Below are 17152 nucleotides of genomic sequence, written 5' to 3' on the forward strand. Positions count from 1 at the left end.
ATGGCTGGATTTGAACCGCAGTTATATGTGATACGTCTGACGGACACCCACGGTTTTAAATAATGGCCCCGTAGTTTACCCCTCTTAGCAGCAACCTTGTCTGAATAGCTTCACTGACACACTGCTGCAAACTGTAAATGGAGGACAATATTTTCCAGGTTCACTACAATGGCTAGATTTGAACCCCAGTTATATGTGATACGTCTGAAGGACATCCACGGTTTTAAATAGCGGCCCTGTAATTTACTATTCTTCACAGTGACCACGTGTAAATAGCTTCACTGACACACTGATGCAAAACTCTAAATGGAGGACATTATTTTCCACGTTCACTACAAATGGCTGGCTTTGTACCACAGTTATGTCATACGTCTGACAGACACCCACGGTTTTAAATAACGGTTCTGTAGTTTACAATTCTTGGCAGTGACCTTGTGTGAATAGCTTCACTGACACACTGCTACAAACTCTAAATGGAGGACAATATTTTCTACATTCACTACAAATGGCTGGATTTGAACCGCAGTTATATGTGATACGTCTGACACGGACACCCACGGTTTTAAATAGCATCCCTGTAGTTCACTATTCTTGGCAGCGACCTCGTGTGAATAGCTTCACTGACACACTGATGCAAAACTCTAAATGGAGGACAATATTTTCCATGTTCACTACAAATGGCTGGATTTGAATCGCAGTTATATGTGATACGTCTGACGGACACCCAGGGTTTTAAATAGTGGCCCTGTAGTTTACTATTCTTCACAGTGACCACATGTGAATAACTTCACTGACACACTGATGCAAAACTCTAAATGGAGGACAATATTTTTCACGTTAACTACAAATTTTGTGGATTTTTACAGCTGCAATATGGCATCACATCTGATGATGGAAAAGATCTGGCTGTATTCTGCAGTGCTAATAAGCAAATGGTGTACTCTGTATTGCCTTTTAAGTAAATAATCAGGATTAAGATAAAAAAAATTCGCCCTGACCCCTGATATCTGGGGCTATGTCTACGGATATTTGTAACAACAACAGACAGAACGTGCAATGAACCCTCTTGTGCTGTATACACTGTCCACAAATCCTGCCTGCCTAACTCCTGCTATCACCACTGAATATATGCAGCTGGATAAGTCCTCAGAAGGACTATTAGTTTAGATGTATATATAGATATGTTGTGGAATACCTATACTAACTAATAAACAAGCAAATCTCTCCCTCACTCAGCAGCATCTCTCCCTACTCTGCCCATTTCTGGGTTAGACTATGATGAGCATAAGGGCATCAGGTCTTATATATACCTGATGATGCTGTGCGGCCAGCCAATCACTGTAATGCCTTAACCAACATGGCTACAGCATTACAGTGCGTGGCAATCAATCCCTGCATGTTCATTGGCTCTCTAAAGAGTTCTAAACATGCAGGGCGGTGACCCAAGCTCCCGCCGGGGCAACCCGGTAATACTCACGAAGTGCGAGCTTGTCGAGCACAGTGATGCTTGGGTGAGTACCAAGCAGTGGCGAGCAGGCTCGCTCATCACTAATGTCCATCTCCTTTTAAGAGTTCAACATGTATCAGCAAAAAAACATAAAATGACCAAATTTATTTCATTTAACATTCCAAATTTATATAATGAGTTTGATATATAATAAAATGACCGAGTGAATTTATGTATTGTGCTGATATTCTTCATGTAATTAGCTCCACATTATTACTGTTGATTTATTAGATTAAACCAAGAACCACAGGGTAACAAAGGCCCTACACGTGGATATTGTTAATGCAAAAAATAATGAGTCTCTATGGAGACTAGAACAACAAAGGGATTAATTAGTGGCACAAGTAACAGGTATAAAGTAGCAGTGATCCCAGGTCTTACTGTGGTATCACATGTCCTGATTATTGCATGTAATGGCATGGTAATTGACTAATTCAATCAATCAATTTCCTATATCCAATGTGGCCCAATGACTGGGACTTATTCAGTAAAACTTACAATAGTCCATGATAATTAGAAAGGGATCTACGACTTTGTGTGACATGTAAGGTGATGGCCCTTTAATTACTGTTCCTGGTCCTAACCACTAATCAGAGACATTCAGCAAGTACTTCCTGATGATTTGATTGATTGAGTTTATGCTCATTTCCAGATTTGAGTCTAATTTAATATTTATCACATCAAAGGAATCTCCAAGAGTCCAGGTAAATATTGAATAATTTTGGACTTCGATAGTTAACATTATACTATGGAATATTTTTCTAGTCCTATAATAACATATTCCTGAGAAATGTTTCCACTAGCAACTTTGCATTAAATTGGGAAAACAACCCCAATAAAAAAAAAGTGGAACTAGATGGGGAAATATTTGTTTGAGAATTTGCTTAAACCACATTCCATCTATACAGAAAATGTGCACATTTCATTCTAGCTGCATTGTAAGCTTTGTTGTTATCAATGTAAAGACAGAACTTAATAGCATACAAAAGCGTTACATACTGTAAGTAGTATGTTTGATAATAGTCAAATGTCCGTCAATTTCAACCAAGACATGGGAGAAGACATGGAAAAAGCATAGTGAGGAGGAAAAACTTTATAACTCTTTTTCTCTATTACGCCGGTGTTAGTTTATTCCTTTATACATGGGGCGTTTGGTACGTCCTATATATAATTTCTCACATGGACATTGAAGGCAATAAATCACCCCTTCTGTGTAACAGGTTATCAAGTCCAAAATTTCGTAATTCAACTGCTCTTTTTTAATCACTTTTTTTTTTAGTGTGTAAGTTTTTGTATACCGTTCATTTCCTACAGAAAGAATCCTGTGAGGTTGCCTAAAAATGTATTCTTCCTAGGGGGTTTCGTATTGATGGTGCAATTATATTACCCAGGTTACATGCTTTCTTATATATGAATTTGGGATACTTCAGTATTTTACCTCCAATGATTTTGTCGTCCTTTAAAAGGTCCCTGTGACGTTTCACTATTTTCCTATGGATATGTGAGTTTGAATTAAATTGCGCAATGATAGGGACATCTACAATAGCTACATTTTATTTTACTATTATTATTATTGCTCAGGAGTACCATGCGTGGTATCTCTTTGACACTATTTTTTTCATTTTTTGAGGAACTGTTGGTGGTAGCCTTTATTGACAAATTTATTTGTCAGAATAGAGGCTTCCTTTTCAAAGTCCTGGGGTTTGGAGCAATTCCAGTGTAATCTCTTAAATTGACTGCAAGGTACATTCAGAAGCCAGCTGGGAAGATGGCAACTTTCACTAGAAATGTAGCTGATTGTATTGGTAGGTTTAGTGAAAGTGCAAGTGCATATTTGGCCTTCATCAATATATACATATAAATATAAATACTCAAATCGTTTCTGTGATACAGTTTGCCATAAGCCACCTAGTCCTTTTGTGTTTTTCAGAGTAAAAAAAGATATTTTTTCTGTTGCTAACCAGAGTAAAAAAAAAAAAAATTTCTATGACAAACGTGATACAGTCCACCTTAAGCCACCTAGTAGCGGTGAAATTAAGTTGTGTGTAGACTGAGTAAACAATCAATTTTTTTTCTTTTGCTAAGAAGAGTAAAAAAATATTTTTTTTCTGTAACAAACGTGATACAGTGCATCACATGCCACCTTGTCATTTTGTGACGGTGAAAATCAGCTGTATGTAGAGCTCATGCAGAGGGAAAAAAAAAAAAATGTTTCTGTGGCTAACGTGATACAGCAGGCTAGATCTGAGTTTGAAATATCTTGGAGCATATATTCTATGTTATACAGGCCTCATTCACAGTAAAAAAAATACTTTCTTTTGTTACTAACGTTATACAGCAGGGGACATCTCAGTTTGAAATAGTTTGAAGCATATTTACTATGTTATACAGGCCTAATCCACCGTAAAAAAAATACTTTCTTCTTTTACTAGCGTTACACAGTAGGGTACATCTCAGTTTTAAATAGTTTGGAGTGTGGCGCCCCTGCGGGTCCAGTCGCTGCATCTCAGCCAGAGGTGTGGTACTCCACTCTCGGGTAAGGAGGGAGCACTACCCGGGACACCCACACCCACATCCAACACCACATCACTCCAGTAGGGAAGGGCGAGATTGCTCCTGAGGGAGAGCACAATCCCTGTCCCTGTCTGGAGGAGGGAACTAGGTAGAGGAGGTGGGTGGAGGAAGTAGTTTAGGGGAGCACACGAGGAAGGACTGAAGGTAGAGGGGACCACGTAGAGTGACAGTTAGTGACGTGGGTCACATGACAGACAGTATAAAAAGACAGGTAGAAACATCTAGAAGCGCCCAGTGAGTGAGGCCCAGTGAGTGAGGACCATTGAGGAGTAGGGTCCAGACAGAGTGAGGGCCCATTGAGTGAGGACCATTGAGGAGTAGGGTCCAGACAGAGTGAGGGCCGAGCCAGAGGGGCCCAGTTGGAGAGAGAATGAGAAGAGCGAGGGAGTCAGAGAAGGGCTCCAGAGACAGAGAAGGGATCTTAGGGGCACGGAAAGTGCGGAGTCCACCCGTGCGCCCGAATTCACGCCGACCGTAGTCGTGAGGAGGGATCGGGTTACAGTAGGGGACCGGCCCCAGACTAGAGGAGGACTGCAAGACTCAGATAGCAAACCGGAGGCTGCGGTATCTCTAAGTGCCGTAGCCAAAACCACACACATTCTCTGAAAAGGTGGCCATATAGGACCAAGGGGACAGAGAGGACGTCGCCCGACAAGGCCCGTGGCCACTGGCTTGGGACATTGTGTGTGAGGCACAGGGCAAGAGGGTGAGAGCCAGCGCAGAGAGAGACGACCCGGGAAAGGTACACAAGAAGAGGGTCCTGATCAAGTGCACCCAACTTATCTGAGAGTTGGCTGGATCATTTCCCCAGAGGACACAGGACTCGGTGGGCTGTTATAACCTGCTGGCAGGTGTAACCTGGAACATCATAAGAACTGTGAGTAAAAACTTGAAGACTTCACCCCGCTGTGTCATTGACTTAATTGCTGCATCACCTACCTTGCACTACACCAACAACAAAGCTACCTCTTTAACTGCCCTGGGGCCTAGCTCTACCCGTGGAGAGCTGAACCATCTCTGCTGTGTCACCAACAGCCACAGTTGATCTGAACAGCAGCGGCGGCCACCTATAGCCGCATACCACAGGTGGCATCACAAAACTTTGTCCCCAAAACTTTATTCCCCTCTGTCATTGACCATCCGGGGCCACGGACCAGGTCTCGCCACTGTGACTATCCTAAAAAAAACGACCGGCCCGGTGTCAAGTACTCCACGGCCTCAGGGGGTGCGTCAGGAGCATATCTTGTATGTTATATAGGCCTCATTCACACAAAAAAAAATACTTTCTTCTGTTACTAACATTATACAGTAGGGGACATCTGAGTTTGAAATAGTTTGGAGCATACCTACTATGTTATACAAACGTCATCCACACTAAAAAAATACTTTCTTCTGTTACTAACGTGATACAGCAAGCCATATCTCACCGTGTCATTTAGTGCAACTGAAATTCAGCTGTGTGCAGAGCTTTTGCAGAGCAAATAAATCTATATTTTTCAGTTGGTAATGTGATACAGCAAGCCATATCTCACCTTGTCATTTAGTGCCGCTGAAATTCAGGTGTTTGCAGAACTGGTGCAGAATATAAAATCTATTTTGTTTGCTAATAGCGTGCTCCTAAAACACTATCTGAGCAACATGAGTGGGAAAAATCGAGGTCATGGTGGAAGAGGGAAAAGGCTTGGTGTTCAAGGTATACGTTTGGTAGGTGGTAATGTTAGTGAAAGCTCTAGTGAACCAACACCTATCCAAAGACAACTGACAATTTCTCTTACTAGATGGGCTACTCCACACCCTTTCTTTGGCAGCCATACAGCAATACGCCTTGTTGATAAGGGCCAGAAAGAGCAGGTGCTGCAGTGGATGGCAAGCGCTACTTCAAGTGGCCCCTCCTCTTCTTCCTCCACCTCAACATCAAACACAGTACTTTACACAGAGGTGGCACCCCAGTTACCCTTGCTTCTCCCCGCGTCACAACTGTCCAACTACCCATCTGACTGTAGCGAACCAGATGGGTGAGTCTGCAGAACTGTTCACACATTCCATACCATGGGCATCAGAAGTATACTCAAAACATTCACAGAGTCAAGAGGAGGAAAGGATCTGCATTGAAGGCCAAAATTTTTTTCTGGTTGGATTCAGGGCAGGACGAAGTAGGGTCCAAGCAGGTTCCTAATCCTCGTCACCAGACATTAACCACCAGGGGGCGGAGGTGATCCTGATGAAACTCAGACACCTGAGGCTCATGCGGACTGTACTGTGCTGTAAGGGCAGGAAGAGGAATGGGGTCACTCTCAGGGCGAGGAATGGGATAACACATTGAATGATGACGAGTTTGTAGATCCCACTTGGAGTGAACCCAGAGACACGCAGCTGAATAAGGATGTGGAGGAGGAGGAAGACGAGGAGATTATGTTTTGCCCCATGGAGCAGACACGGAGTGATGCAAGCACGAGGAGCGCTGTGGACAGCATCAATCATGGGTCTGCAGCTTGCAGGGGTGGCAAGGGTTGCCTAGCCTGGGCCTTTTTTGACACCGCAAAAGATGAGCCAACTCACGTTATCTGAAAACTTTGCAAGAAAAAACTTAGTAGAGGGAAAAAGTGAAATAATTTGACTACTACATGCAAGAACCTTCACATGCACAAACAACATGCATTACACTGGCAATCTCACTGTGATAAAATGCGGACCAGTGGATCTCAACAACCATCAACCCATCTGCTGCTTCTTCCTCCTCCTCTGTTACCGTGCCAAGTATTGTCACGCAGGTCTTTGACCTCAGAACCTCCGGTTCTTTACCCGCTCTAGTCAGGCTGAGTGAGAGCCTGTCCGCTGTAATGGAAATGAACATGCCTGCTGTGTTTGTTTCACCGAGCACACCACATGTTTCTCAATCCACCGCAACATCTCCACCTGCACCTCACTCATGGTCCAGTAGTTTGTCCAGTTCACCATACTCTGCCCTCTCTCAGCACAGCAGCCAGCCCTCAGTCCCACAGTTGTGGTCACGTAAAAGATTGTTTCATCTTACACATGACAAAGATAAGAGGTTGAACTCCACCATTTCAAATCTGTTGGCCTCGGAAATGTTGCCTTTCCGCCTGATAGATACAGACGGTTTCCGAAAGCTATTGGTCATTGCAGATCCCCAGCACCAGTTGCCCAGTGGCCATTACTTCTCTAAGAAAGCTGTGCCTGTGCTACACCATCATGTTGCAGACAACATCAGCCTTTCCTTGACTAAATCTATGTCTGCCAGGGTGCATTTCACCACAGACACCTGGACGAGTAAGCATGGCAAAGGGAATTACATCTCGCTGACTGGGCACTGGGTGACTCTGGTGGCTGTGGGGGCAGGTGGGGAGGGGGCCGCTCCACAAATCTTGGAATCCCCAAGGTTTGAAGAACAAACCTCTGTATTTCACACTTCCTCCAGTGCTTCTGCCTCCTCAACCTCCTCTAGGGCCTCCATCTTCAAACTCAACCTCTGCCTTAATGGGACACGTGTTCCAACAGTGCAGAGCGAGTCCACACCATGTCAGTACTGCGCAGCCAGGGCTCACTGAAATCAGGCAGTGTTAAAATTAATATGCCTTGGAGATTACATTCATACAGCTGAAGAGCTGTGGACAGCTCTCCAGGATGAATTTGAGCAATGGCTGTCTCCTCAACCTGGAGCCAGGGAAGGCCGTGTGCCATAACGGTGCGAACCTGGTGGCGGCCTTACGACGAGGTGAGCTCACACACATGCCTTGCATGACTCACGTCCTCAACCTGGTGGTGCAGCAATTTCTCCACCACTATCCTGGTCTGGATGAGCTGCTTCAGAAAGCATGGAAGCTGTGTGCTCACTTCTGATGTTTGCACCCCACAGATCATCGACTTGCATCGATACAGAGGTCTTTCCCCATGCCAGTTAACAGATTGATATGCGATGTGCCGACACGGTGGAATTCCACTCTGCACATATTGCAGCGACTGTGGCAGCAGCAATGAGCACTAATGCAGTATGTCATGTCGTATAACCTGGGACAACGCAGTATGGGCATGAGGCATATCACGTTCATGGATTTGGCAAAGATTAAGGACCTCTGCACCCTTCTGCAGTTTTGAAATGCCTACTAAGATGGTTAGCGCTGACGATGTCATCATCAGCATCCCTATTCCGGTCATCTACATGCTGGAGCAGACTTTGAATAGCCTGCGACAGGAAGTGGTGGTCCCAGAAGAAGAGGAGGATGTGGAAGGCATAACAATGTCTCAAAGTTGCAGACTGTCGTCACACAGGTGGATGCCAAGTGAGGGTGGATTACAGTAAATAAGGAGGGTTGGTGATACCAGACAAACTGTTAGTGAAGGTGCAAGAGCCAAGGAACAAATCCCCTCTCTGTTGTTCGTGGTTGGCAGGAGAAGACAGAGGAAACAAGCATCAGTGTTACCCAGTCATCAATACAGTATGGCCTTGGACCTCATGGAAGAGCCCGACATATGAGTGCTTTCTTGCTGCTCTATCTGCAACATGATCCGCGTATAGTAATGATTTGAAATAATGCTGACTACTTAATTGCCACTCTGTTAGATCCATGGCACAAGAGTAAATTTTGCCAGATGCTTCCCACCCTGGAAAGGGACCTATGAATGCTGGAGTATTGAAATAAGCTTTTAGACAACCTTTACAGAAGTTTTCCCCATGGCAGCAGTGAGGCACAAAGTGTGCATCGCAGCTGTAGACTTTCAACCTCTGGCACGTCAATTCATCAGCGCCAAAACATTAGAAGCAGAAGCTTAAGTGGCAGCAGCAATTTCTGTGAGTCCTTTCACACATTTTTTACACCAGCTCGTGCACCAGTACAACAAGTCTGACATGTGGTGAACGACTGGAGAGGAAGGTGTCGGAGTATCTAGAGCACAATATCAATACCATCAGGGAGGATTTGGACCCTTTTACATTTTGGTATTCAATAATGGAAGAGTGGCCTGAGCTCGCCTGACACGACTGGGAGACTTTATCATGCCTGAAAGCCAGTGTTCTCTCAGAACATGTCTTCAGCGCTGCTGGTGGTGTCCTGATGGATAAGCGCAGCCGGCTGTCCCCTGAAAATGTAGAATGCCTAACTTTCATCAAGATGAACAAGTCATGGATCTCCAAGGACTTTTACACCCCAATTGCAGACTATACTTACTAGGCAATGCTGTAGTTTTTAGTGAGCTGCATTGACATTGACTCGGGCTGTGATATAGCTTCTGTGCCTGCTCTTGCTGCTGCAGGTGTTAACACAAATTTTTGGAAATGTGAACACCCTTGGTTGGGACTCCATCTTCTGGGTTGGCTGTATTAGAAGAGCTTTTGGTCTTCGTTATTCTACTTCTACTCTGGTGAAATTTATGCCACTTTGGTTGTGTTAGGCCCTAATTATTTTTAAATGTGAACAGTATTGATTGGGTCTCCCCTGACGAAGGTGTCACGCCGAAACGCGCGTCGGGGTAGGCGCCACACACGTTTGGTAATGTATATGGATATAAGCATGTTCAACACTTATATAGGGACGAACCGACACGCCAGTGATATTTTAGCTGTGACTCACAAACTGGTTATAGAGACCCCATAATACAATCATTTAAGAATTGTTTGTGGAAATCTGGCACTTTGTCCTAACTATCTGTATTAAATGGAACATGAATTGCAACTGTATCCCTTTATATATGTTATATGAATAACTAGAGTGTATACATTTTTTTTGGACACTGATGTGCCACAATAACTGCTCTTCGATATATGTATATAGCAAGTGATATATGTATGGATATAATATCCATCCCTATTAAGGTTTATTCTTAGCTACACTATGCATCTATACAATTATTCATCTATGCAGTAATTAACGCACGTAGACACTTTTTCGATTTGAGGCCAGTCATATTGGCTGGGATATATTATGTAATTATGTATGTATATGGATCCCTTGATATAAATGTTGTTTCACTGATAACCTTTTTTACAATTCAAAATGATATTTAATGTATTTACTATGTGGCTATTGTATTGAGAAATATACTATGTTTCATATCATATAGGGACATTGTATTCCCTTCAACATATATATATATATTTATTGTGTGAGCGTCTCTTTATGCAGTGCCATTGACTTGGCCAAACCATGATTCATTAAAGGTTTTTTTAGTAACTTGTTTACTCTTGATCTTCTTTGTTCGGTATTTCCTCTGTTGGTCTATGGTTGGCTGTAGAGGCAGGGGTGTCAGTCCCCATTATACATCTTCTACTCTAGTGAAATTGATTCTACTTTGTTGGTTTTAGGCCCTAATTTAAGGAAATGTGAACACTCCTGATTGGGTCTCCATCTACTGGGTTGGCTGTAATGGAAGAGGTGTTGGTCCTAATTATACTATTTCTACTGTAGTGAAATTGATGCCACTTCGCTGGTGTCTGCCACAAATTTTTGGAAATGTGGAGAATCCTGATTGGGTCTCCATTAGTGATGAGCGAACGTTCTTGCCACTGCTCAGTACTCGCCCGAGCATCACTGTGCTCGACAAGCTCGGTGCTCGGAAAGTATTTCCGGGTTGCTCAGGTGGGAACTCAGATCCCCTCCCTGTATGTTTGGCGCTCTTTAGAGAGCCAATGAACATGCAGGGTTTGCCTGCCATGTACTGTAATGCTGTAGCCATGTTGGTTGTGGGCATTACAGTGATTGGCTGGCCGCACAGCATCATCAGGTCTATATAAAACCAGGCACCAGTATAATCTTCACAGTCTACCCCAGAAACAGGCAGAGTAGGGAGAGGTGCTGCTGAGTCATGGAGAGATTTGCTTGTTTGCAGTTATTATAGGTATTCCACAGCATATATATATATATATATATATATATATATATATATATATATATATATATACTGTATATCTCCATCTGAACTAACAGTCCTTCTGAGGACTAATCCAGAAGCATATATTCAGTGGTGATAGCAGAAGTTAGGCAAGCAGGCAGGGTATGTGGCAGACTGCAGTGCATGAAGCAGCACAAGAGGGTCCATTGAATGTCCTGTTAGTACAGGTATTCCACAACATATATATACTGTATATATATATATATATATATATATATATATATATACTGTATATATATATAATGTATAGCCATGTGAACTAACAGTCCTTCTGAGGACTAATCCAGCTGCATATAATCAGTGCTAGGCAGTCAAGCAGTGTATGTGGCAGACTGCAGTGTATGATACAGCACAAAAGGGTCCATTGAATGTCCTGTCTGCTGGTGCTATAATAATTACAGATATTTGTAGACATAGCCCCAGATATCAGGGGCCAGGGCAATTTTTTTTTATCTTAATCCTGGTTATTTGCTTAAAAAGCAATCCAGAGTACACAATTTTTCTGCTCCATTTGCTTGTTAGCACTGCAGAATAAAGCCAGATATGTTCCATATTTCAGCAATAAAAATCCAGAAATTTTTACTGAACATGGAAAATATTGGCCTCCTTTTCCATTCTGTTGCAGTATGCCAGTCAAGCTATTCACACTAGGTGTCTGTGAATAATAGTATTAATACTATGCTCTTTAAAACCATGGTTCTCTGTCAGACATATCACCTATAAGAGTGTTCCAAAATCAGCCATTTCTTCCATTTCCATTCTGTTGCAGTGTGTCGGTCAAGCTATTCACACTAGGTCAATGTGTAAAATAATATTAGTAAATTACAGGCCTGCTATTTAAAGCCATAGTTCTCTGTCAGACATATCACCTATAAGAGTGTTCCAAAATCAGCCATTTCTTCCATTTCCATTCTGTTGCAGTGTGTCGGTCAAGCTATTCACACTGGTTCTCTGTGTAGAATAATATTAGTAAATTACAGGCCTGCTATTTAAAGCCATAGTTCTCTGTCAGACATATCACCTATAAGAGTGTTCCAAAATCAGCCATTTCTTCCATTTCCATTCTGTTGCAGTGTTTCGGTCAAGCTATTCACACTAGGTCAATGTGTAAAATAATATTAGTAAATTACAGGCCTGCTATTTAAAGCCATAGTTCTCTGTCAGACATATCACCTATAAGAGTGTTCCAAAATCAGCCATTTCTTCCATTTCCAATCTGTTGCAGTGCGTCGGTCAAGCTATTCACATTAGGTCTCTGTGTAGAATAATATTAGTAAATTACAGGTCTGCTATTTAAAATTGTGGTTCTCTGTCAGGCGTATCACATATAAGAGTGTTCCAAAATCAGCCATTTCTTCCATTTCCATTCTGTTGCAGTGTGTCAGTCAAGCTATTCACACTAGGTCACTGTGTAAAATAATATTTGTAAATTACAGGCCTGCTATTTAAAACTGTGGTTTTCAGTCAGACATATCACTTATAAGAGTGTTCCAAAATCAGCCATTTCTTCCATTTTCACTTTGTTGCAGTGTGTTGGTCAAGCTATTCACACTAGGTGTCTGTGAAGAATAATATTAATAAATTACAGGCCTGCTATTTAAAACCGTGGTTCTCGGTCAGACATATCACCTATAAGACTGTTCCAAAATCAGCCATTTCTTCTATTTCCATTCTGTTGCAGTGTGTCGGTCAAGCTATTCACACTGGTTCTCTGTGTAGAATAATATTAGTAAATTACAGGCCTGCTATTTAAAACCGTGATTCTCTCTCAGACATATCACCTATAAGTAGGTTCCAAAATCAGCCATTTATTCCATTTTCATTTTGTCAGTGTGTCAGTCAAGATATTCACACTAGGTTTCTGTGAAGAATAGTATTAGTAAATAACAGGCCTGATATTTAAAATCGTAGTTCTCTGTCAGACATTTCACCTATAAGAATGTTCCAAAATCAGCCATTTCTTCCATTTCCATTCTGTTGCAGTGTGTCGGTCAAGCTATTCACACTAGGTCTCTGTGTAGAATAATATTAGTAAATTACAGGCCTGCTATTTAAAATCGTGGTTCTCTGTCAGATGTATCACATATAACTGCGTTCCAAAGTCAGCCATTTCTCGTGAACGTGGAAACTATTGTCCTCCATTTAAAATGGGCAAGGTGCGTGGCAAGGGACGGGAAAGTGGACGTGATGGTGCATGCAGAGGCCGAGGTACGTGGCCATGGGCAAGCTGAAATTGTGCCACAACAAACAGCCACATCTTGTCACTCGACCTTCCTGTCCCAATTACTAGGGGACTGCAATACACCACTATTGAACCCCGAGCAGTTTCAAAAGGTTGTTGGTTGGATAGCAGATAATGCTTCCAGTCACTTTGCCACCACCACCACCACCTTTTCTTCCACATGGTCCAGTCTCAGTAGCCGTAAGTCTGGACCGCATATTCCTCACTCTGATCCTCCTTCCTCCCACCATGCTGAGTGCCCGGAGACAACTGATCCCACACTTGGACACTCCAAAGAGTTATTCACTTTTCCATTTGTAGATTCGGGCCTCTCGCCCGGCCAGCTTCAGGCGAGTGAAGAGGAGAACGAGTGTAGTGATGCCCAAATATTGGAGCAGCCATGGTCACATGAAGGCGACGGTGGTAAAGTGCAATTACTGTCGCAAGAGATGGATGATGATGATGAGACACAATTGCCAGAAAGTCAGGAGAAGCACCAGGGTGCGGAAGTGGAAGACAAGGTGGTGGATGATATAGCAACTGACTCAATCTGGCAGGGGGACATACAGAGTGAGGAGAGCAGCACACAGGGGGAGAGAGGCATAGCACCACAACAGGCAGGAAGAAGCAGTGTGGTGGCCGCAGACACAAGGCGGTAAAGCGATCCTCGTAACGCCAACACAACGGAAGTTGCAAGTACAACTGTTAGGTCTTCCCGAGTCTGGTTATTTTTTTGAAGACTTTGCAGATATCCCCAAAAAGGCCATTTGCCCCACCTGTCAGGCCAGAATCAGCAGGAGTAGCAAAACTAGTAGTCTGACCACCACCAGCATGATCAAGCACATGGCATCAAAGCACCCGACTAAGTGAGCTGAACCCCAGGGTCCAACAACAGTGTCTGCGGTTGACACCACTGCATACTCCGCTGTTGTGCATGCACGCCAATCCCCTGTCCATGGCACATGCCAAGATGCCTCCCGCCCTTCACCTGTTGTTGCACACTCTCAAGTAGCACCATCAGCAAGCACGTCCACGTCCTTGTCCCAGCTCAGCGTTCAGTTGCCCTTACCCCAGTCCTTGGAAAGCAAGTGCAAATAAGCAGTCCCACAGGCCACACTACTAAATTCACACATTTCGCGAATGCTTGCGCTCAAAATGTTGCCTTTTAGGCTCATGCAGATGGAAAATTTCCGCAACCTGATGACAGCGGCCGTCCCTCGGTACTCGGTCCCCAGCCACCACTATTTCTCCAAGTGTGCCATCCCCGCATTACACGAGCATGTGTCCCACAGCATTAGCCGTGCCCTCAACAAAGCAGTTACTGTGAAAGTCCACCGAACCACTGACACGTGGACAAGTGCTTGTGGTTAGGGATGGTACATCTCACTGACGGCATACTGGGTTAATATAGTGGAAACCAGGACCCAGTCGGACCTTGGGATGGGACACGTCCTCCCATTGCCGAGTATTGCGGGCCCTGGGTCAATCAGGATTACCCCCATATTCTACAGCTCCTGCACCTCCTCCTCCTCTTCAGCCTCCATCTCCAAAATGACCACATCAGTCACAAGCTGGAAGCACTGCAGCACTGCCTTGGCCAAACGGCAACAGGCTGTGCTGAAGCTAATATGCTTAGGTGACAAACCGCACAATGCTGAAGAGTTTAGGACAGCTCTGAAAGATCAGACAGATCTGTGGCTGACACCGCTGACCCTACAGCCAGGCATGGTCGTGTGTGACAATGGCCGGTACCTGGTTGTGGCTCTGAGGCAATGCGAACTCACACATGTTCCATGCCTGGTCCATGTGCTTAACCTCGTGTTTCAGCAGTTTCTCAAAACCTACCCAGATCTGTCAGATCTGCTTGTCAAAGTATGCTAAGTGAGTGCCCACAACTTCCGCCATCCTTGCCGTGCTTCAGCACCGTTTGCAATTTCCAGCTCATCGACTGATCTGCGATGTCCCCACACGTTGGAACTCTACTTTACAGACGTTGGGAAGGATTTGTGGGCAGAAGAGGGCAGTTGTTGACTACCAGCATCAACAAGGCCGTCGGTATTCAGTTCATCCTCCAAAACTTTGAGGACTCCACCAAGATGGTGAGCGGTGATGACACCATAATTAGCATCACCATCCCGCTTCTGTGTTCTGAAACGCTCTCTGCTTACAATTAAAAAGGATGCATTGCAGGCGGAGCACGATGAGATGGAGCAAGGAACCATACATGGTGATTACACACAGCCCAGCCTCATCTCATCCCAACATGAATTGGTTGACAATGAGGAAGAGGAGGAGGAGGAATAACAGGAGCTAGTTTCATGCGCTATAGACGGTACTACCAGCACAACTGTAATACCATCCGTTCAGCGTGGATAGCTTGAGGACAGGGAGGAGGAAGAAGAGGAGGAGGATGAGGAGGAAAGCTTGGTTAGTCGTCCTCTTGGTGAGGACACGGGAGTCTTGCCTCTTTGCAGTCTGGCACACATGGCTGAGTTTATGCTACGCTGCCTTTCCTGTGACCCACGAGTTGTCCAAATTTAGGGTGACAGTCATTACTGGTTGGTGACACTTCTAGACCCACGCTACAAGGAGAACTTTCTGTCTCTTATTCCTGCGCAGGACAGGCCTAATAAAATAGGGCAGTACATGAAGGACCTTGTTGCGGAATTATTTTAAAAATTCCCATCTGAAAACGCTGGTGGCTGAGTTCACAGTTCGTTGGACAACCAAGGAGTACAGACGAGAGAGACACAAATGCAGAGGCAGGTGAACACTGTCAAAGTTATGGGACAGTTTTGTCAGACCCTCCCATCGCACAAATCCTGATGCCCGAGGTACTCTCACAAGGAGGGAAAAGTTTCGGAAGATGTTGAGGGAGTACCTTGCTGACCGTACCAACATCTTCCATGATTCCTCTGTGCCTTATAATTATTGGGTATCCAAGCTGGACATGTGGCATAAACTGGCTCTCTACGCCTTGGAGATCCTGGCCTGCCCTGCCTCTAGCGTTTTGTCAGAGCGTGTTTTTAGTGCCGCTGATGGAATTATAACCAATAGGCGCATCCGCCTGTCGACTGAAAATGCTGACAGGCTGACTCTTATAAAATTGAAGAAGGGCTGGATTGGGCCAGACTTCTCAACACCACCGAATGATAGCAGCGTAACATAAACTCAAATACAGTGTCTTTTTTTGGGAGGTCTAACTCTATTCCCATGCACCTCTGTCTTCAAACCTCGACATGGGTATACGCTTCCTGATTTTGAAAAACCTACAAGAAGCATTTCATTTTGCTTCTTGTAGGTTTTTCTAATTCATGGCCATTGTGAAACATGCATCTATGTGCTGCATGTATACCATTTTAAACCAAGCTCAAATTTTGTGTTTTTTTCTTTGTATATTTTGCATTCTGTCGAACCTGGGTGTGGCCTCCCCGCCTAGAGCTGGACAACCCATTTTAAAAGTTTCCCTTTGGCTGGTGTTCCTAGTTTGGGACCGGGGCCTCAGTCTGCCCTTATTCACACTTTGACACATGGTAAGGTTTTTAATATTAGACAGAGTAGGTTCACTTGTTGCTGGTGGGATAGCTTTCATACTATTTTGATCAAAAACAGTGTTACTAAGAACCCTATCTTATTTAAATGCACTTGCTTTTTATTTATTTACAGCAGGGTGTATTTTCATTTTGCTTCTTGTAGGTTTTTCTGATTCATGGCCATTGTGAAACATGCATTTATGTGCTGCATGTATACCATTTTAAACAAAACTCAAATGTGTTTTTTTATACCTGATTTTGTCTATTTGCTCTTGTACTCCTCCTTTTCTGCATCCTCATCCTCATCCTCCACCACCATATCACCACCATATGTACCATATCAACATATCTACGTCTCTTACAAGGGACATTGGAGTTCCTCCAAATTTTTGGCAACCGTTGCAATCACTG

Source organism: Phyllobates terribilis, unplaced genomic scaffold (genome assembly GCF_046119375.1).
Source record: "Phyllobates terribilis strain yellow unplaced genomic scaffold, ASM4611937v1 Scaffold_7__3_contigs__length_470593459, whole genome shotgun sequence".
NCBI lineage: Eukaryota > Metazoa > Chordata > Amphibia > Anura > Dendrobatidae > Phyllobates > Phyllobates terribilis.